Below are 21,392 nucleotides of genomic sequence, written 5' to 3' on the forward strand. Positions count from 1 at the left end.
TTTATATTATTATTGTATTCATGTTACAGGCGAGGAAACCAGAGTTCTGGAGACATACAGACTTGCCCAAGGTTGACAACCAGACTTGATACTTAGGCTGTTTTCCCTCCAGAAGTCAAGGGATTTAGCCTCTACACTGTACTGGCAGCTCTTCTATGAAAAATTGGGGTCTTATTCATCTTGAATTTTCTCAGTGAATCCAGTACAGTGCGTTGTACACAGTATGGCTGTAATGCGTGTGAGCTGAATGGATGGATCCGTAAATGCTGACTCTGAAGATAAAAATGGACAGTTGTGATTGTAAAGTGTAGAGCGAGGAGTTGCTTATATGAGCATCATGCTCTGATGAGAATTGACTATAATGTGTATCACACGGCTGCTACGTTACTGTGCGTTCTACAACTCTAAAATATAGTGTATCACACAGCAGTTACGTTACTGTGCGTTCTACAACTCTAAAATATAGTGTATTACACAGCAGTTACGTTACTGTGCGTTCCACAACTCTAAAGAGAGTATGTACCTGGCTCTCTTTCTGCATCACCTTTGGAGCTTAAATTATTTACAAAAGGCCGTGTGTAAATCTGCCTTTGAACCAAATCACACTCACTCCCAACACCGTCTTAGGTGTATGACCGGCATCTGTAACGAACAGCAAAGCTGCCAAGCGGGCAAGTGGGAGAGGAGGGGGAAGGGAGCTTCCAGAGCAGCGAGGAGCACTGACCTCTCTGTGCCAGCGGGGGCCAGGGGTTGCTGCGCGAGAGGCTTGCAGGGAGGGGATCGCAGTGCCCCGGGAGCTGCCCCTCTGACCTGCCCCGGTTCACTGGCTTGTGTTGAAAGTAGTAAAGTAACACTCAGAATTCCCCAGCCAGGCCTCAGCAGGACGTGAGCCGTGCACTTCCTGATGTTCAAGCTGGTTTTAGAAAAGGCAGAGGAACCAGAGATCAAATTGCCAACATCTGCTGGATCATGGAAAAAGAAAGAGAGTTCCAGAAAAGCATCTATTTCTGCTTTATTGACTATGCCAAAGCCTTTGTGTGGATCACAATAAACTGTGGAAAATTCTGAAAGAGATGGGAATACCAGACCACCTGACCTGCCTCTTGAGAAATTTGTATGCAGGTCAGGAAGCAACAGTTAGAACTGGCCATAGAACAACAGACTGGTTCCAAATAGGAAAAGGAGTACGTCAAGGCTGTATATTGTCACCTTGCTTATTTAACGTATATGCAGAGTACATCATGAGAAACGCTGGACTGGAAGAAACACAAACTGGAATCAAGATTGCCGGGAGAAATATCAATAACCTCAGATATGCAGATGACACCACCCTTATGGCAGAAAGTGAAGAGGAACTCAAAAGCCTCTTGATGAAAGTGAAAGTGGAGAGTGAAAAAGTTGGCTTAAAGCTCAACATTCAGAAAATGAAGATCATGGCATCCAGTCCCATCACTTCATGGGAAATAGATGGGGAAACAGTGGAAACAGTGTCAGACTTTATTTTTCTGCGCTCCAAAGTCACTGCAGATGGTGACTGCAGCCATGAAATTAAAAGACGCTTACTCCTTGGAAGGAAAGTTATGACCAACCTAGATAGCATTCAAAAGCAGAGACATTACCTTGCCAACAAAGGTTCGTCTAGTCAAGGCTATGGTTTTTCCTGTGGTCATGTATGGATGTGAGAGTTGGACTGTGAAGAAGGCTGAGTGCTGAAGAATTGATGCTTTTGAACTGTGGTGTTGGATAAGACTCTTGAGAGTCCCTTGGACTGCAAGGAGATCCAACCAGTGCATTCTGAAGGAGATCAGCCCTGGGATTTCTTTGGAAGGAATGATGCTAAAGCTGAAACTCCAGTACTTTGGCCACCTCATGTGAAGACTCATTGGAAAAGACTCTGATGCTGGGAGGGATTGGGGGCAGGAGGAGAAGGGGACGACAGAACATGAGATGGCTGGATGGCATCACTGACTCGATGGACGTGAGTCTGAGTGAACTGTGGGAGCTGGTGATGGACAGGGAGGCCTGGCGTGCCGTGATTCATGGGGTCGCAAAGAGTTGGACACGACTGAGTGACTGAACTGAACTGAACTGTTGAAAGTAGTTTCTGGGTTGTTGGCCTCAGGCCTGTGGGGACCGTGAACACAGCACGCGTGTGCAGTTCTGGAAGATACTAATGTTCCTCCCAACAATTTTGACTTGTGCTTTTTCTTCAGAGAGCACATAATATATTTTTTGGAGCTTGTTGATTCCCCACACCTCTGGGTGCTATTGAAAAAGTGGCATTTAAGTACTCTGCTCTTAAAAGTGCAGCGCGTCCTCATCTTCAAACTCCTTTAGGCATCAAAGACTTGGGGTGTTATGAATTCCTCTCTCTCTCTGATACATTTGAAGACTAATCAGTACCCCCAGTTCAACAGGGTGTTGACACTGGGGGAGAGACGGGAAGCAAACTCCATTTTACATCTCTTCAGGAAGTCGCTTATTTGCCTTTGCTTTTTTTATTCCCAAGGAGAACCTTGTTTAATATATTTTGGCAATGATACTTTCAGTTAACCAAAATCACATTTTCAAAAGCAGCACCTTTCAATGGAAAAATAAAAGGTTTTAAATCTACAACTAAGTGAGGTTTGCTTTTTCACTTGAGGGAGAATAATACTTTTCTTTTTTACTTCATCTTCTTGAATTTTAGAAGCGTGGACTGTTTTTATTGATAAAATGGGCAGGGTAGCTTCATATTCAGTCTACACATCTTCCAACTCGCCTACAAAGGCAAACTCAATTGACGACTGAGTTGTGGGGTCTGTCTTACTCCGGGAACTGTAAAACAAGGGCGAATGTGCTTCACAGTATGTCTCTTGGCAGTTCCACATTAAACTAGATCAAACGCCATCCCATCATCCTTTCCCGACTCTTCCGTGTGAATATTCGTCAATGCTTCTGTCTGGTTTCTGTCCCACGGCGACTTTGGGGACCCATGGAAGCACCCCTCTTCCGTGCACTCTGTCATAATCTCCCGTTTGGCCTTCTGCTTCTGCTCTGACTTGTTTGCAAACTCTTGTCCCACACCCCAGCCTCATCGTCCTAACAAAGTACAGTGCTAACCCACGTCACACCATTGCTTTAAGAGTTTCATTTTACTAAGGAGCAAGACCATAGGTTGCTTTGTTCCCCTCCAGCATTAATGAGGTATGATTGAAAAGTAAATGTTATAACTATTTAAGGTGTTCAATGTGGTGTTTAATATATGTATACACTGTGAAATGATTCCCCCAGTCAAGATAATTAGCCTATTTACCTTCTGTTTTGTAGTGAGAACACCTAAGATCTCCTCTCTTAGCGAATCTCAAGTGCACCGTACCTTATAAACAGTGGTCTCCGTGTGACTCCAGAGCGTATTCCTCTTATAACTGAAAGCTTGCACCCTTCAACCAGTGTCCTCCCGTTCCCTCGCGTCTCCAGCTTCCGGAGCTCTCTGTGGTGTTTCTATGGGTTTGACTTTTCTAGATTCCAGATGCAGTCGAGACCCTACGGTGTTTGCTTTTCTCTGTCTGGTATATTTCTCTTGGCACCACGTCCTCTAGTCTAGTTCCTGTTGTTGCAAATGGCGGGATTTCCTTCTTCTTATGGCCGAATTGTTGCCTGTATAGTACACCACATTTTCCTTATCCGTTCGCCCATGGATGGACTCTTAGGTTATTGCTGTATATTGGCTGTTGTGAGCAGTACTGCAGGAAAATGGGGGCACAGATAGCCCTTCAAGATGTTGATTTCATTTTCTTTGGATGTCAAGTGAGATTGCTGAATCATATGGTAGTTATATTCTTAATTTTTGAGGAAGCTCTGTTTTTTCCTAGTCATTATACCAATTTACGGTCCCACCAGTGGTATTCCAGTTTCTCCACATCCTGACCATCACTTGCTAATTTTTGACTTTTTGATGATAGCCATCTGAACAGGTCTAAAGAGATATCTCATTGTGGGTTCTTTTTTTTTTTAAAGATTTATTTGTTGATTACTTGTGCATGTTTGTGGCTTCACTGGGTCTTCGTGGCTGTCGTGGGCTTTCTCCAGGTGCTGTAAGCCGTGGCTGCTTGCTCGTTGTGGTTGCAGGCCTCCCACTGTGGTGGGTTCTCCTGTTGCAGAGCGTGGGCTCCAGGTGCGCTGGCTTCAGAGGCTGCAGCTCATGGGCTCCAGAGCTCTGGCTTAGCAATTGTGCTGAGTGGACGTAGTAGCTCCGGGGCAGGTGGGGTCTTTAGCCAGGGATCAAACCCAGCTGCCCTGCATTGGTAGGTGGAGTCTTAACCACTGGACCACCGGAGAAACCCCTCACTGTGCTTTCGATTTCCATGTCTCTGATTATTAGTCATGCTGAACACCTTTTCATCTTGGCCATTTGTATGCCTTCGTTTATTTATTAATTTATGAATGCACTCATTCACTTTTTAAACTGAACTATAATTGATTTGCAATTTCATATTAGTTTCAAGTGTGCAGCAAAGTGACTCAGTCATATCTGTATATACACACACTCCTTTCAGAGTCTTTTCCATCGGAGGTTACTGTTCATACAAGGTGCTGAATACAGTTCCCTGTGCTATACAGCAGATCGTTATTGTTTATCTTATCTTAGTGTGTATCTGTTAGTTCCCAAACTCATGATTTATCCCTCCCTCCCCCACCCCTTCTTCTTTGGAAACCATAAGTTTATTTTCTGTATCTGTTAGTCTATTTCTGTTTTGTAAATAAGTTCATTTGTAACATTTTTTTGGATTTCAGATTGTATGCCTTCTTTGAAAAAATGTCTATTCAAGTTCTTTGCCCAATTTAAAATAAGCTCATTTGTGGTTTTGGTCTTGAGTTGTATGAGGTTCTTATATTTTAGATCTTAGCCCTCTATTGATATGTGGTTTGCAGATATTTTCTGCCATTCCATAAGTTACCTTTACATTTTGTTGATGGTTTCCTTTACTGTGCAGAAACTTTTTAGTGTGATGTAGCCTCATTTGTTTATTTTTGCTTTTGTTACCTATCCAGGGTTATATCCAAAAAATCATTGCCAAGACCAGTGTTAGGAAGCTCTTCCTCTGTTTTCTTGTAGCAGTTTTTCGGTTTTAATCCTTATGTTTAAGCTTTCAGTTTGTTTTGAATTAACTCTTGTGTGTGTGATGAGGGTCCAGTTTCATTCTTTTGCATGTGCATACCCTGGTTTCCCAACACCATTCACTAAAGAGAATATCCTTCTCCCATTGACTCAATTAAATGGAATATTATCCCATGTTCATGGATTAGAAAAATTAACATTATTAGAATGTCCATAGGACCCAAAGCTATCTGCAGATTCAGTGCAATTCCTATTAAAGTTCCAGTGCTGTTTTTCACAGAGGTAGAAAAATAATCCTTAAATTTGAATGGAGATGGAATATTCTCAATAGTGGGGAATAACATGTACAAACAGGTGGAGGTAGAAACTTGTATGTAGCCATTTTGGGTAAATTATGAAGCACAAGTACTTAAGCTCAGCTGCATGTGAAATCACAAGGACTTCTTGGAGGTGCTGCTGCTAAGGCCCTATCCCTGGGATCTGACGAACTTGCTCTGAAGCACAGCTGGGCCTCTATCCATGTGGCCTGAACGCTGAGTTCATTTCCTCAGGACTGCAATTCCCAAGCTTGCTCTGTTCTAGCGTATACCACTTGCCCAGTCTCCTTATGACCATCATGCACTGGCATGAAATGTTTAGCTGGGTTTCGAGGGATCATGGGTAACTCTCTTGGGGTACAGGTTGTCTAGAGGAGAGCGCAACTAAACGGGTGCACTAACCGCCTGAACTAACTATGGATAACTACGTTAGCTTGTGTTACAAAAGACAGTAGCAGCATCTACCCAGTAAAGCAAGAACATGTTCAGTACTCAATACAAGAGCCAAAATGGTCATACAGTGTTCTAGGAATAAGTGTTTACACCAAAATGCTTAGAATCAAGTGGAAGAGACCAGGATAATATCTGTAAGACAAAGAAGAACATGTAATGCATATGCTCAATTGGCATGCAGAGAGATTCTAATAATACTGGCCACAGTTCTTTTTAAAAAATGAGAGAGGTCAGGGGTTGGTGTAAATGAAGGAAGTTTCCCAAAGGCGGTACAACCTGAAGGCCCTGAGAGAGGCTGAAACTTTCTCAAATGTAAGGGGAGGAGAAGAATCAATAGATTTTACCCTAGAAGCAATTGCCTGTTTTTCTTCTCATTTGCTTCCTTATATGGATGCCCCCCATTCTAGAAGAATGCACTTCACTGCACACACCCCACCAACAGGGGCTGAATGCAAATATTTTCCCTCACCTCAGGGGAGTGTTTGAAAACACTCTCTTGGAAAGAAAACCAATTTATTTGGTTGCTAATTATTTTGGTTTTAATGAGTCATCCACTGTAAAATATAAAGAGGATAATAAGGCTTTCTCTCTCTCTCTCTGTTTTTTAGAAAGTGATTTAGCAGCTATGGATAAGTGTCGTGTGGAGTGAAGATCCTGGATTCTGCTGCCAGACTGTGTGTTTGGATCCCTGCTTATCAGGTGTGTGACCTCAGGAAAATTGCTCTCTATGCCCCAGAGTCCTCATCCATAAAATGAGAAAAGTAACAGTACCTATCTCAAATGGTTGTAATGAGGATTAACACAGTGATTGTTATTGTTATTTACTGTCACTATTGGCCTGAAATCCTGGGAAGGGATGGGCAGTGGATGGAAGAGACACGTGCGCCCAGACTTCCGAGTGATTACCCTAGGACAGTGTGTGTGGATGGGGGCAGGGAAGGAGAGACTAGAAATCGGTTAAGTGCTGGCTGGGCCGGGTCTGTGAGCACACTCGAGAAGGCCTCTATGGAGAACACTGTTTGGTACCAAACATTTCTCCCTAGAAACTAACAGCTTTGTTTGTGTCTAATGAAGAATCTGTTTTGCACACACCCAGGACCTAGCCAGCTGATCCTGCAGCCACCGAGCCGGGGAAGCGTGCCCCTCTGCTGGCCTTAGCTGTGTTCTCTGTGCCACTTGCTTGTCCGACCCAAGTACGGGCTACTAACGCCACAGGGATTGGGTGGTCTCTGTCAAATTCACCTCCAGTGTGGACAACTATGAAGTCTGCAAACAATGCACCAAGAAGCTGTGGAACGCTCGTTTCCCTAAGGGGCTGTGGGGACCACAGAGCTGGTGTTGGGGGCTTCTTCTAAACCTGCATGTCTAGGGCGCGTGGTGGACAAGCCCGAGGCCCCTGACCTGAAATACTGTTTAGGCACATGTTTTGTTACCGACGGCTAGGTCTGGTAATTGTAGAAGGGCCCTGTTTAAAGAGCCCCTCATTCTGTAGGAGGAGCCCCTTGGACAGGTCCTTCGGGCAGACCTGGACCACAGGGTTGGTGCCACCTGGGCGCTCATGAGACAGGCGGATGCTCAGGTTTCCTTCCAGACCGACCGAATCCGAGTCTCCCTCTCCGAGGTCCCAGGCGTCTCAGGGACGCAAGAGAATTTGAACAACTCTCTTCCCCTGGACTCAAATGGGTCACGCCCCTTTTCTGGATGCTGGGAGTTGTGGAACACGGTCAAAGACTAGTTGGTCATCTCCCAAAATTCAAGGCAACGCATCCTCAGAAAGCACAGATGATGCTAATCAGCATAGCCATTACAAGTCAACCCCCTTCTCTGAGTTAGCAATTGAAGAAATAGACAAATAAACATGGGTGATTCTGCGCTGTGAGTCTTTTTAACTCTCCAAGGTCTTGAAGGGAGAGCTGCCTCAGGAAGGCGACTTTCCACTTAGATCCTTCAGACACTTAGATCAAAGGTGAGAGTCGTCAAAGTGTTGGCGGGCTCAAAGGCAAAGAGACATCGGCTCTGAAACACAGGGGCTGTGCTCAGGCGGCTGTGGTCCCTCTGTGCATCCTTTCGAGAGGGAGCGCTCCTTGAGCCTTTGAACCCTCGAGACCTGCCAGTTGGAGTGGGAGAGGTGGCATTTTCCTTTAAGCAGCAGGTTCCCTTCTGCTCAGATCCTCCAGCAGCAAGGTCAGGTCTGTCCGGAATAACTGAATGTTAATTGACTTGCTGGGAATGAACGTGCATTATCTTGTTTACACCAGCGTTCTCTGGCAGTTTGTAAATCATTCTCTCCGGCGGGCTCCGACATGGATTTGAAGTTTGTTTCTGCTTTATAGGAGTTGGGTTAATCTCCAGCTATGCTAGAGGGTTAGAGAAATTAGATGAAATCAGAGAGGGGGCACCTCTCCCCCACACACTCCTGTATCATGAATGATTATCACGGCCGACAGGGATAGTGGAGGCTGCAATTACCTCCAGGTAAGAAGCAGACTGGCTATATAATTAGGCTAGCATTTCCCAGGGAGAATTTTTTTGTTCTTTAGCTTTGCCAAATGTATATAGGTTCCTGCTTGTTTGAGCATCCCCTTGGCAACTAACCAACAATCACACACAAACACACACACACACGCTCGCGGGGGCACAGGCTGGCTGGTACGCTCATAAAGACCTTGCAAGGTGACCTCGGTGATTTGTATGGCTACCCCTGGCCACGGTCCATTTCTCAATGCCTTGGGCAGTCTTCCAGATACACAGCAGCTCTTTCTGCAGTAATCACTTCGCCTCCTTTGAAACCCCAAGCAGGAGATGCAGGGCTCCCCTACGCCTTGCTCTGTTTTGGGTCCATGGTAATTGCAGTTCTTCTGCTGTGCGTTTTTCTTGCCGCAGATGGGCTGTGTGATTTTGGGCAAGCCACTGTGCTTCAGTTTCCTTACGTACACAATTAGGTGGCTGTGCTGTTTCGCTCGAGTGTGGGTTTCATGCTTTTTCCTTTGGTTCTAGGAAGTAAACTGGTCGCCAGCACCCAGGCTGCTCGTCTTGGACCTGAAGCCTTTGGCTGCCAGGCCATCATGAGAACTGTAATGGGCTTAGAGGGGTTGTTAGGGGTCCTGGATCTACCTCTTGAAGAGGCATCTGGCCTTTGGCAAATCTCTTAGATCTTCAGTTTCCTCATCTGGAAAATGGTGATGAAGATCCTGTCTTGCAAATCCTGCAGGGCTGTGATGAGAGTATACTGCAGGAAAAGAATCTGCCTGCAAGGCAGGGGACCCAGGTTCCATCCTTGGCTGGGGAAGAGCCCCTGGAGAAGGCAATGACAACCCACCCCATACTTCTTGCTTGGAGAATCCCAGGGACGGGGGAGCCTGGTGGGCCACAGTCTATGGGGTCGCAAAGAGTTGGACACGCCTGAGCAACTTTCACTTCACTTCCAGAACTAATCAATACAAAGGCTGATTAATTACCAGGTTTTCTGATCTGTCCTTTTGGCCAGGGAGCTGACATCAAGCTGGTCCTAGGCCCCAAATGTGCTCGGTCACAGCTTCAGCGTAAACTCCTATAGTGATCGGATTCCTGGGCCAGCCTCAGTATCACCCAAGCAGAGCTTCTAGGGGAAGGACTGGGCATTTGAAATGGACGTGAAGGCAGAGTTGAGAACTGGTGATCTGAGGACAATGAAACCTCACGGTATTCTTGATCTCAAGTCGTAATACCCCTTGTGCTTGCCAGGACGTCCCCCTAACCCTGCTGCAAGGATCGGGTCTGCAGGGGCTGTCCGTGTCACCTTCTTACTCAGCTCGACACACATGCCTCCTAGTCCTGATGCCGTTTTCTCTTCCCACATATTAGGCGGGAACCACCTCCGGCACCACTGTTAGAAGTGAACTTCCTGAGAACTGTATATCCTTGGCGAAAGAGATCAGCCTGAACGCTCTTCACCCTCTCTAAACCCTCTTTAGAGCGCTGAGCTGGGCGCAGTGGGCTTCCCCTGTTGCCCTTTGAAGGCCTGCAGTGTTAGGAGGCGAGAGAGAAAGGAGGGAAGGCAGGAAGAGTCGAGAGGAGCAGAGCGAGCCCATTTCTGCCTGGACCACCATGTTACCTCTGAGAGTCTGTCTGGAACGGACAGTGGGTTTGTAACCCTAATGAACAGCTTTGGGATGAGAACCTGGGGTTGACGCCAGTGGCTTCAGAAGCCACAGGTCTTGGGCTCAGTCTCGGTCCCTCTGATCCCGCCCTCATGTCAGGGAATGAACTCAGGCCGGCTGTTTCAGAACCGTTGCCCCAGGCTGACGCCGTTGAGAACCTCAGAGGAGGTGCGGGCTCAGGGAGAAAAAAAGAAAACACCACTAACCAAAATCTGCGACTCAAAATGAAAGAGGCAATGTAAATTCTCAGGAGGTGAACTTTTTATTTGTCTTTATTTCCCTCTAATTTGTCAGTGAAATGAGATCAGAACATCTGTCTCCTGCTAAGTAGGAGCTGCGTTCTCTCAGGTAAGAGTGATCCGGCCTGGGGAAGGCGCTTCTGCAGACTGGCCTTCGTCTACTTCTGAGGTAATGGACCCGCACGACAGCCTCAAGCGCTGCTGTTAATGGCGTCTTACTTCTCCAGCAGAACCGCACTAGAGCTGTTTGCAGATGTGTGTGCACCTTAAGGAAAAGAACGGCAGAACCTTCTGCAAGAGAAAGAAGGAAAAGAAAAAGGCCCCTTTCTTTAATCTACCAGAAAGAAGAAATTACCTCAGTGCGTGTTCCTGCTGGTATAAATAGCAGTATTAGGCGGGAAAAAAAAGCTTGTTTCTCCATGACTGAAAAACATTCAGGACACAGAACCTGGACTCCAGCCCTTCTCTATTTCCCTGGTTACTTTAACACTGTGAGCTTTGGACTCCAGGGAGAAAGTCTAAAAATACTGTGGCCTATTTGTTCAAAAGCAAGTAGCAAAGATGGAAGGGGCCTGCTATTGCCTAAAGGGAAAAACGGAATAAAAAATCTTAATCTTTTCATTTTTAAACTCTAAACCAAAGCCAGGCCTTGGAATATTGTTCTTTGTTTTTATTTTTAATAGGCAATGTGGAGACATGGTAATACAGATCCAAACAGCACAAAAGGAAATATATTGAAAAGTGATTCTCCCTTCCAACCCTGCCCACCAGGACTCCAGTTCCCCTTCCCTGAGCTTCTGAAGATACTCCTGATGTCAGTTTCGTGGATCCTTCCATAGATGATATCCTCTGCGTATCTAAGCGTGTGTGTGTTCCTGGATGTGTGTGTTTATACACGAGCATCTTCACCGAGCTCTGACTTCCTTTTTTTTAACATAAATAGTTGTGTTCTATACACATTCTCCTGCTGCTTGCTCTTCTTTACTTAAAAAGATGTCGTAGAGACAATTTCATATTAGGGCATAGAGACCAGTCTTCTTCATTTAATAGCTGTGTAGAAGAACACTGAGGTGTGTATCATAATTGTAACCAGCTTCCTGCGGGTGGGGATTTAGTCCCTTTTGCCTCACTGGCTCCTGAAATGTTGGAATGAACATTGCACGTATCTCTTATTGTGGAAAGTATTCTTAGAGCTTAAACTGCCATTATGTGAATTGCTTCTCACATCTCTCCTCTCCTATGGTTGCAAAATTTCTCCTCGGCTCAGCAGAAAACTTTGGCAGACTTAATTATATTTTATTTTTGAAATATTAACTGTATGTCAGAGTACAGTGCTGCTTCCTGACTGTGGGATTTCTCTCTGGTTTAGTTTAGCTGTTACCAGCCTTGCCAGGGAAGACAAAAGTTTGAGCTGTGTTTCCATATGGCCCCTAGATTTGTCACTGAGCAAATATGACCCTTTCTGCTGCGGTGGTGTGGTCAGCTTAAAGGCCTAAGGAAATGAATTCCAGCGATGTTGAGGAACCACCTCTGACTCAGGGCTTTCTCAGTGCATGGAATTTCTGCCTCTGCATTGATAAGGTCATACATATGTATGTACCAGAACTCGGAGTTCCCCAGGGCCCTGGTTTCCAGCTCTGAATAAATAGAAACTGGAGCGCATTTGAGATGAGCTTGAAGGCTCTGGTAATATTGAAGGTGCTCTTATTTCTTAAATGGCAGATGTGCTTGGGGAGTGGATACAGAGGGATCTAGCCACGTAGCGATGGTGAGGTCATCCTTGACCATCAGGTGCAGGGTCACGCAGAGCTGCCGAGGTGGCCTTTAAGAGCTGAGGCTCCCTGCCTCAGGGCCTCATTGCTAGAGAAGATTTGTCGTTTGACTGATGAGGGCAAAGGAAAGCGGTATCGGGGAGGGGAGCAGGCAATACTGAGGCAGTGAAAAGAACATGGGTGAAGAGTTGGACAGCATGTCCTTGAGTTCGAGTTCTGCAGGGCTTTTGTCAGGACCAAGTCAGAAAACCCAAGTCACACTTTGTTAAACAGGAGAGGGGCTGTTCTGCAGGGTTTCAGAAGCACAGTGCACCTGGGCTCTCTCCACCTCCCAGGCTTGCTCTTTCTGCCCTGTGCAGACTTCCTCCTCACGCTCCAGATGGTGACACGCTGGCCACCAACAGCTCCTGTAGCGAATCCTCCCAGGCTCAACACTAGCAGATAGGGTGGCTCCTCTTCTCTTAAGAGTTCATGTGGAAGTTCTGGAAGGGCATGGATCTAAAACCAGGGTGCTCTGATCAAATAAATGGGGAAACAAGCTCTTGGTGACTCCAAATTCACAATGTCTGCCATCGCCCTTTCACGAGGCATCTGGTGCTGGCTCACCTGAATTCTTACAGTCTTCCTTTGTTTGTGAAGTATGGTTAAACTTGATAATATCTGTGATCTCTTCCAGTTCTAAATGAATTTTCTTTCTTCCTTGCATCCTTTTCTTTCTTCCTTGCATCCTTTTCTTTTTCACATTTATCATTTAACCTAAACAGGTATTCTCTTAGTTTCAACTTTGACTGTATTTTAACATGTATAAGAAACATATGTGTCTGAAGTATATATGTAATCTAAAAAAGGTCCGTCTAGTAAAGGTTATGGTTTTTCCAATAGTCATGTATGGATATGAGAGTTGGACCATAAAGAAAGCTGAGCACTGAAGAATTGATGCTTTTGAACTGTGGTGTTGGAGAAAATTCTTGACAGTCCCTTGGACTGCAAGGAGATCCAACCAGTCCATCCTAAAGGAGATCAGTCCTGGGTGTTCACTGGAAGGACTGATGCTGAAACTCCAGTACTTTGGCCACCTAATGTGAAGAACTGACTCATTTGAAAAGACCCTGATGCTGGGAAAGATTGAAGGCAGGAGGAGAAGGGGACAACAGAGGATGAGATGGTTGGATGGCATCACCGACTCGATGGACATGAGTTTGGGTGAACTCTGGGAGTTGGTGATGGACAGGGAGGCCTGGCGTGCTGCGATTCATGGGGTCACAAGGAGTCGGACACGACTGAGCGACTGAACTGAACTGACTGAACAGAGGTAAATAAGAAGAGCAGTGGGAACACAGAAGAGACAGTGGTCATCATTCACTTGGGATCATAGCATCTGAATCTAGTTTGAAGCCAGTTTAAACCATACCAGCACCGTCACCATCAGAAAATAGCACGGTGACTTGAGGCATAAAACCCAATGAAGTTAGGAATCAGTTAGTAATGGAGATTGGATTTTTCCCCCTGAAATCTTGAAACATGGGAGAGTCTCCCTTGTGATGGATTGTGTGTTCATACCTGAAGTCAGAGGAATGAATCAGAAGACCTCTTAGAGCCCTAAGGCATTTCTAATACGTTGCTTTACTTCAATGGTGGGTCTATAAAGTGACTTTACTCCAAATGAAAAATTGCTGCCACCTAATCATTGATGCTTATTAGAGATAAATGTATTGGTCCAGGGGACTTTTTTAAAGAATATAAAGAGAATGTCATTCTCTCCATTTTTTTTTTTTTCCGGCGGGGGGGGTGGGGGGGTGGCAGACAGCAACCAAAATGATTAGCAAAAAAATTGTATTCTCCTCAAGCATATTCGCCTTGAGAACAACAAAAGGTCTTACAGAGATGATCACTGTAAAGCCGGTTGGAACTACTGGAACAGGAGGGAGTAATCAGGGATGAAAAGATTGACTTTTTCTACTCTACCTTCCCTTTCTAATCCAGTTCTTTTCTAAAGCAAATTCTTAAGAGACTAAATGTATTCACTTTTCCAGGGAGAGTTAATTACAGTCTTATTTAGAGCTGTGCTTTACTTCACCCTTTAAAGTTCCTTCCAGGACTATTGTAATTCAACTAAAATGCTTCAGGCATTAAATAGCGTCAGAAAGCTAAATATGCATTCTTGTTTCTAACACAAGAAAGGAAAAAAAAAAAAGTTTCCAAAGACGAGTGAAAGAGGAAAAAAAGAGTCTTTCTCACTTGATGTTTACTTTCAAGGGAATACAAATATTTAGCATTGTTATGATTTTCACACTGAAGATGAATGTCAGTTTACTGCAAAGATGTGAATTAATTCTTGAAGTAAAGTCTAATATGCAAAATAAAATTTTGAACACGTATTAGTAAAAGCATGCTGTGCTGGGCACTGTGGAGAATATTAAAGACACAGTCACCACCTCAGGGGGCTTCTACACAAGTGGGAGATGAGACTGTTGATGGAAAAAATAAATGCACAGCCTAAAAGCTAAGAATTATATTGTATTTGGCAGACAAAAGTGTGATCTTAAGCCCGGGACATAGCATCTCAGATAACTCTGAGAGAGTGCTCCAAAGAGGTAAGGGAGGAATCAGGATATATAGTAATTTTTGCAGCAAAGACAAGGTACTCAGAACTTGAGAAGGTTACTGTTAAAGAAAACCAGATTCTCAAGTTAAGGAATTTAGTGCTTTTCTCTTCTATATATGGGAAGATGCAAGAGTCGTGTCTGACCCTTTGCGACCCCATGGACTGTAGCCCGCCAGGCTCCTCTGTCCACGGAGATTCTCCAGGCAAGGATACTGGTGTGGGCTGCCATGCCCTCCTCCAGGGATCGAACCTGGGTCTCTTGCATTGCAGGCGGTCTCTTTATCGACTGAGCTACCAGGAAGCCCCTGTTAGGGCACTGTTCTCCAGGGGAGCCGGTCAGCTGGTTGCACAGGGCCCTTTCTGTCGTCCAGCAGTGCATGATGCCATGGTGGGAGAGTGCATAATTGCCACGGTTTAGTCTCGCTGCCACGAGGATTTGAAATGAGGTGCCAGTCTTACAGGTCGGTTACACAGCATAATGTATTTGATAAGCAAAGGGTGGTACACCCCCAAGGCATGAGGTCTGGCCGACCCTGAAGGAGTGGCCTCCAACCCTCGTGGGTCCCTCTTTTTATGTTTTTTGTCTCCTCCCCTGAGCCTGCCCTAGCAAATCAGGGTAGCACCTATCATCAGTCAGGAAGGGCGTGTGTTTGTTTCACTTGAGGCTCCCACGCCCGGTCTGCAGATTTTCCCTTTGTGCCCTTTCCAAGGACTTTTCCCTTCTTTGTCTGTCTTCTAGCCGCCTCCACTTTGGACTCCTTTTTCTGTTCTAACCACCTGACTCTGATTTCCTTTCCCCGACAGAGCTACCGTTAATAGCCCCAAGTCTCGCCTCATTCATGGTTGTGGGGCCTTAGTTTTTAATGTTGTGGAACAAATTGCCACAAATTTTTTTGACTAAACAGCACACATTTATCTCACAATTTCCATGAAGCAAGACTGCAGGCATTGCTTATCTTAGTTCTCCGCCATCTCAACAAGGCTGCAAAGTATCGTCAGGCAATGTTCTCATCTGGAGGCTCGGTTAGGGAGGAATCTGCTTCCAAACTCATTTGGCTTATTACTGGCTGTCATCCGGAGAGTGATCTCAGGCCCTAGAAGTCACATGAGGTTCCTTCCTTTGTGACCTACTCTATGGTGGTTCAACATTTGGCTAATGACTTTTCAAGGCCAGTAGGAGAATCTGTCCCTCAGTCTGTTAAGATGAACATTATAAAATGCATGATGATCCTGAGAGTGATATTCCAACACGTTTGTAATATCTGCAAATGTAACATGCTTATAGTTCTGGGGATTAGGAGGTGGACATGTTTAGGCAGCTATTTTTCTGTCCCACCTCAGATGGCCCCAGGGCATGGAAGCCTTGGGTGCTGCTGAACATCATACCAGAAGGAGAACAGGCACCACAACAAAGAAGTCAGCAGTGTGGAGTCTGAGGAGGCCTCGGCCGGTGATTTGTTATTTGGCATTATTAAGGCATTAGTTGAATAATATACTTTGGGATTGGAATGAAAACTGACCTTTTCCAGTCCTGTGGCCCCTGCTGAGTTCTCCAAAGTTGCTGGCATATTGAGTGCAGCATTTTCACAGCATCATCTTTCAGGATTTGAAATAGCTCAACTGGAATTCCATCACCTCTACTAGCTTTGTTCATAGTGATGCTTCCCAAGGCCCACTTGACTTCACATTCCAGGATGTCTGGCTCTAGGTGAGTGATCACACCATCGTGATTATCTGGGTCGTGAAGATCTTTTCTGTACAGTTCTTCTGTGTATTCTTGCCACCTCTTCTTAACATCGTCTGCTTCTGTTAGGTCTGTACCATTTCTGTCCTTTATCGAGCCCATCTTTGCATGAAATGTTCCCTTGGTATCTCTAATTTTCTTGAAGAGATCTCTAGTGTTTCCCATTCTATTGTTTTCCTCTATCTCTTTGCATTGATCACTGAGGAAGGCTTTCTTATCTCTCCTTGCTATTCTTTGGAATTCTGCATTCAGATGCTTATATCTTTCCTTTTCTCCTTTGCTTTTCACTTCCCTTCCTTTCACAGCTTTTTCTTTTCATTTCTTTTCAGTCTTTTCACAGAAGACTCTTGAGAGTCCCTTGGACTGCAAAGAGATCCAACCAGTCCATCCTAAAGGAGATCAGTCCTGGGTGTTCATTGGAGGGACTGATGTTGAAGCTGAAACTCCAGTACTTTGGCCACCTGATGTGAAGAGCTGACTCATTGGAAAAGACCCTGATGCTGGGAAAGATTGAGGGCAGGAGGAGAACGAGACAACAGAGGATAAGATGGTTGGATGGCATCACTGACTCCATGGACATGCGTTTGAGCAAGCTCCAGGAGTTGGTGATGGACAGGGAGGCCTGGCATGCTGCAGTCCATGGGGTCGCAAAGAGTTGGACACGACTGAGTGACTGAACTGAATAATATACTGATAATGATGATTCCCTAAAATTCTCTAAGTTTTACTACTGCTGCAGGAAAAGCACTAAAAGTTGTTTTAGTCCTAAAAGAACTGAGTCCTCCGACTAGCTTTCAGGTCCAAAATTGATCATATATTAAATAATTAGAGTGTGGAAAATCTACCCCTGAATCCCAGTTGACTCATTTATAAAATGGGAACAATAATAGACTAGCTCGTAGTTTTGCTGTAAGGCTGAAGAGAATTTGTATACATAAGAGATGTTTGTAAAGAGGCATCCAGAACCAAAATAAATTTTTTATTGATACCTGGAATTCTCTTTTGATAAAATTGCATTAGGATAATACATTGTAAAAGACTTATAAAATTATGTCAAAATGTTTGCAGCCAGATTCTATGGATTTCTTTAACTGGCTTATTACAACTTAACATAGACATGAATACAATTTTGAAAAACAAATCAGTCACCAAATTTTTGAATTATAAGAAAAGTACTGAAAATAGTTCAGTTCAGTCGCTGAGTCATGTGACTTTGTGACCCCATGGACTGCAGCATGCCAGGCCTCCCTGTCCATCACCAGCTCCCGGAGTCCACCCAAACCCATGTCCATTGGGTTGGTGATGACATCCAACCATCTCATCCTCTGTCATCCCCTTCTCCTCCCACCTTCAATCTTTCCCAGCATCAGGGTCTTTTCCAATGGGTCAGTTCTTCAAATCAGGTGGCCAAAGTATTGGAGTTTCAGCTTCAGCATCAGTCCTTCCAATGCACACTCAAGACACTCCTTTAGGATGGACTTGTTGGATCTCCTTGCAGTCCAAGAGACTCTCAAGAGTCTTCTCCAACACTACAGTTCAAAAGCACCAATTCTTCTGCACTCAGCTTTCTGTATAGTCCAACTGTCACATCCATACATGACTACTGGAAAAACCATAGCCTTGACTAGATGGACCTTTGTTGGCAAAGTAATGTCTCTACTTTTTAATATGCTGTCTAGTTTGGTCATAACTTTCCTTCGAAGAAGTAAGCATCTTTTAATTTCATGTTAATTCACAGCAAATCAACTTGTCCTATAGGAGCTTCATCTTGGAGACAACGGCTTGGAGAGTTTTGGAAATTTTGTGCAGCTTCAAGGGATCTGACAAAGGAGAAAGGACATTTAGGTTTTGTCTTAAATAAGGTTGTTCTCAGCCCACGAGCTTAGGAACCTGTGTGTGCCTGTAAACCCCATTTTATCTCCCACTGACTTGGTCGTCTCTTGATGGGAGCAGCCTATCGTGAGTAACACAAGCGCGCTGTCTCTGGAAGCCCGATGCTCCATCTGGCGAGAACTTTCCACTCCGCGCTGCAGTGACAGTGCTTGGGTTTTACCAAATGTATATACCTTGGTATCGCAAATTCTAAAATTCACAGAAGGCGAGCATATCTCAAATGCCACTCTTTAGGAAGTGAGGCAACATGCAGGCATAGATAGATGCTTCCCCTCCCGCAGACACTGGTAAAGGCGTTGTCATTGTTTAGTCGCTCAGTCGTCTCCAGCTCTTGGCGACCCCGTGGACTGTAGCCCGCAAGGCTCCTCTGTCCACGAGATTTCCCAGGCAAGAATACTGGAGTGGGTCGCCATTTCCTTCTCCAGGGGGTCTTCCTGATCCAGGGATGGAAGCCGTGTCTCTTGCGGGTTCTTAGCACGGAGTCACCAGGGAGCCCAGTAAAGGAAAAGTGACAGTATTAACCATTCTCAGCTGAGTTTGTGTTTATAAATGACCAACATCCTTCGCCCTCGTCCTCCTTTTTTTACATAACCTTGTGTCTCTGTGTGGTCTGGCGAACAGAGGGCTGTTTTGCGCCCCTAATCTTGCCTGGAATATGCAAGATGACCTGTAATTGCACCCAGGCATTGAGATGCCTCTGACTGAGACTGAGCTGAATGGAAAGCAGGGAAGAAGCTCTTCAGACTTTGAGCTTTTAATTGTCAAGAGCAAGAGAATTTCATCATGAAGTTCAATTCCTTTGGACTTGAATGTTTTGGGGACTTAAGCTTGCAAGGAAATTTAATCTCTGATCTCTTCTCTCTGGGAATTTGATATTAGGCAGGAGTTTGTGTTCAGTGTTGGTGCATCTCTATGTTGGCGTTTTATTACTGGAGTATCTTCGTCTTGTCACTTAATCTCATTGCAGGATTTGTGATGTTCTGTCTGGGGTACTGTTGCTGGATGTAGCTCGGGAACCAAAACAGAGAAGAGAGTGCGTTTTATTTTCGTTCTTGAATGCAGAGGGGAACTGATTTATTTAATGCCCCTTTCTGGTCAATTTCAGGATATGCCGGAGTCAGGTCTAAACTGTCTGCAGATTGTCCTGGGGTGAGACACAAAACCTCAGCGCTGGTCTGAGGAGAGAGGTTCTGTGCAGGTGCGAGCAGGGCTCTGACCTGAGAGGTTGCTTTTCTCCCCGAAAGGGAAAGTCCCAGCCCCATTTGGCCCCAGGCTTCATGATTAAGCTCAGTGGTCAAGAGAAGAAAAAGCTGGAGAAAGTCAGCAGCAGATACTTCTTCCTCGAGGAGGAAACCCAAATAGGGCTACTGATAGGCTTTCTCCTTTGCTTACTCCATCTCATGGCAGAGAAGGCAGAGTTTGCTGTATGCTTTAGAGACAAGCCCTCTGTCTCATCCCGGATTTGCTTGTTTCCTCCCAGGGAGGTTTGTCTTCCCAGTCTCTCAACAGTTGCTCATGGCAAGGCTTTTAATTTTGATGAAGTCTAATTAAAATTTTTTTTCCTTTACAAGTCTTGTTTTTAGTGTATTGTCTATGGGCTGTTAGCCAAATTCTAGGTCATACATGTATTTCCTGTTTTCTTCTAAAAGTTTTATAATTTTATATCTATATTTAGATCTGTAACCTATTTTGCAGAGAAGGCGATGGCACCCCACTCCAGTACTCTGGCCTGGAAAATCCTGTGGACGGAGGAGCCTGGTGGGCTGCAGTCCATGGGGCCGCTAAGAGTCGGACACGACTGAAGCGACTTAGCAGCAGCAGCAACCTATTTTGAATTAGTTTTTGTATAAAATGAGATGTTCCCGTCAAAGTTTACAGGTTTTCAAGCACATTGATATGCAGTTGCTCCCATACCATTTATTGAAAAGACTATACTTAATCATTATTTTTTTGTATCTTTGTAAAAATTGTATTGCCATATTTGAGTAGAAATATTTCTGGGCTTTCTCTTCTATTCCATTGATTTGTGTACTGTCCCTTATCAATACGATACCATCTTTGGTAAGTGGTTAGATTCACTTCCTCCAACTGTTTCCATTTTCAAAATTGTTTTAGTTATTCTATTTTCTTTGCCCTTTCATATAAATTTTAGAATCCATAAAATCCATAAAATTTTAGAATCCATTCATATCTATAAAACCTTATTCTAAGATTTTTATAGATATTCCATTAAGTCTATAGATGAATTGGGGCATTTAAAGATTTCCACGTAGAGCTCCTATACATGTTTTTTTAGGTTTACAGTATTAATATTTAATTTTTGTTACAACTGTTATTAGTATCACATTTACCTTTCCACTTGTACATGGCTAGTGTATATGATTGATTTTTATGTGCTTACCTGTTATCTTATGATTCTGTTAAGAGGTCTCTTATAGATTCCTCGGGCTTTTCTATTAATGCACAGCTTGCAGTCCTTGAGTAGGGGCGTTTTTATTTCTTCCTTCCCTCATTGTATCCTTATTTCTCTTTCATTTAGGCAGACTTTTTGAAAGGCTCGTGAGGCTCCGAGGCCTTCCAGGATGGCTGGGTCTTGGTGAGCTCCGTGGGTTGGAGCTCTGAACATTTACGCCTTGAGGGTACCGGTGAGCTGTAAACAGTCCTGTCCTCGCGGGGCGGACACTACAGTCCTGTCCTCACGGGGCAGACGCTTGCTGTGACTCCTTCTAGTCTTTACTTTTTTCAGAGTTTCTTTGATTTGCTAGTGCCACTACCATTGTGCCACAGGGAGAATTATTTTCTCCATGAAAAAGAACAGCATTTTCCTAAGCCTCAAATTGTGCCTACAGTTCTGGGTAATAGTGGGTGACAGTCATGGCTAGACAGAAAATGTCCTAGCACACAGGAGGAGAGAAAAAATGTGGCCCAAACCTAACAGTAGCAACACGCTGTACCCTAGGTGATGCACAGAAACACAGGCGATACACATGATAGAAAGATAGGGTGCAGACTAAAGGACTGTTCAATACGCTTAAGGAAATAGGAGTGGTGGGTTCTTTTCCTTTCAGTAAAGAGCCAGCAGTGAAATTGCTGGGCCATGCGGAGTTCTGTTTCTTAACTCTTTGAGGA

General features: G+C 44.6%; 1 long non-coding RNA gene across 1 annotated transcript in view; it reads left to right on the forward strand.

The window, feature by feature from the left end:
* The window catches only part of LOC139184242 (uncharacterized), an 89,019-nt gene that overhangs the window by 39,896 nt on the left and 27,731 nt on the right, over nt 1-21,392 (forward strand). The window contains exon 2 of the long non-coding RNA XR_011567840.1: nt 6,480-6,570. This is a non-coding gene — a long non-coding RNA (uncharacterized lncRNA). The remainder of the gene's footprint in view (nt 1-6,479; nt 6,571-21,392) is intronic.

The sequence above is a fragment of the Bos indicus genome, chromosome 7, assembly GCF_029378745.1.
Source record: "Bos indicus isolate NIAB-ARS_2022 breed Sahiwal x Tharparkar chromosome 7, NIAB-ARS_B.indTharparkar_mat_pri_1.0, whole genome shotgun sequence".
NCBI classification, from domain to species: Eukaryota; Metazoa; Chordata; class Mammalia; order Artiodactyla; family Bovidae; genus Bos; species Bos indicus.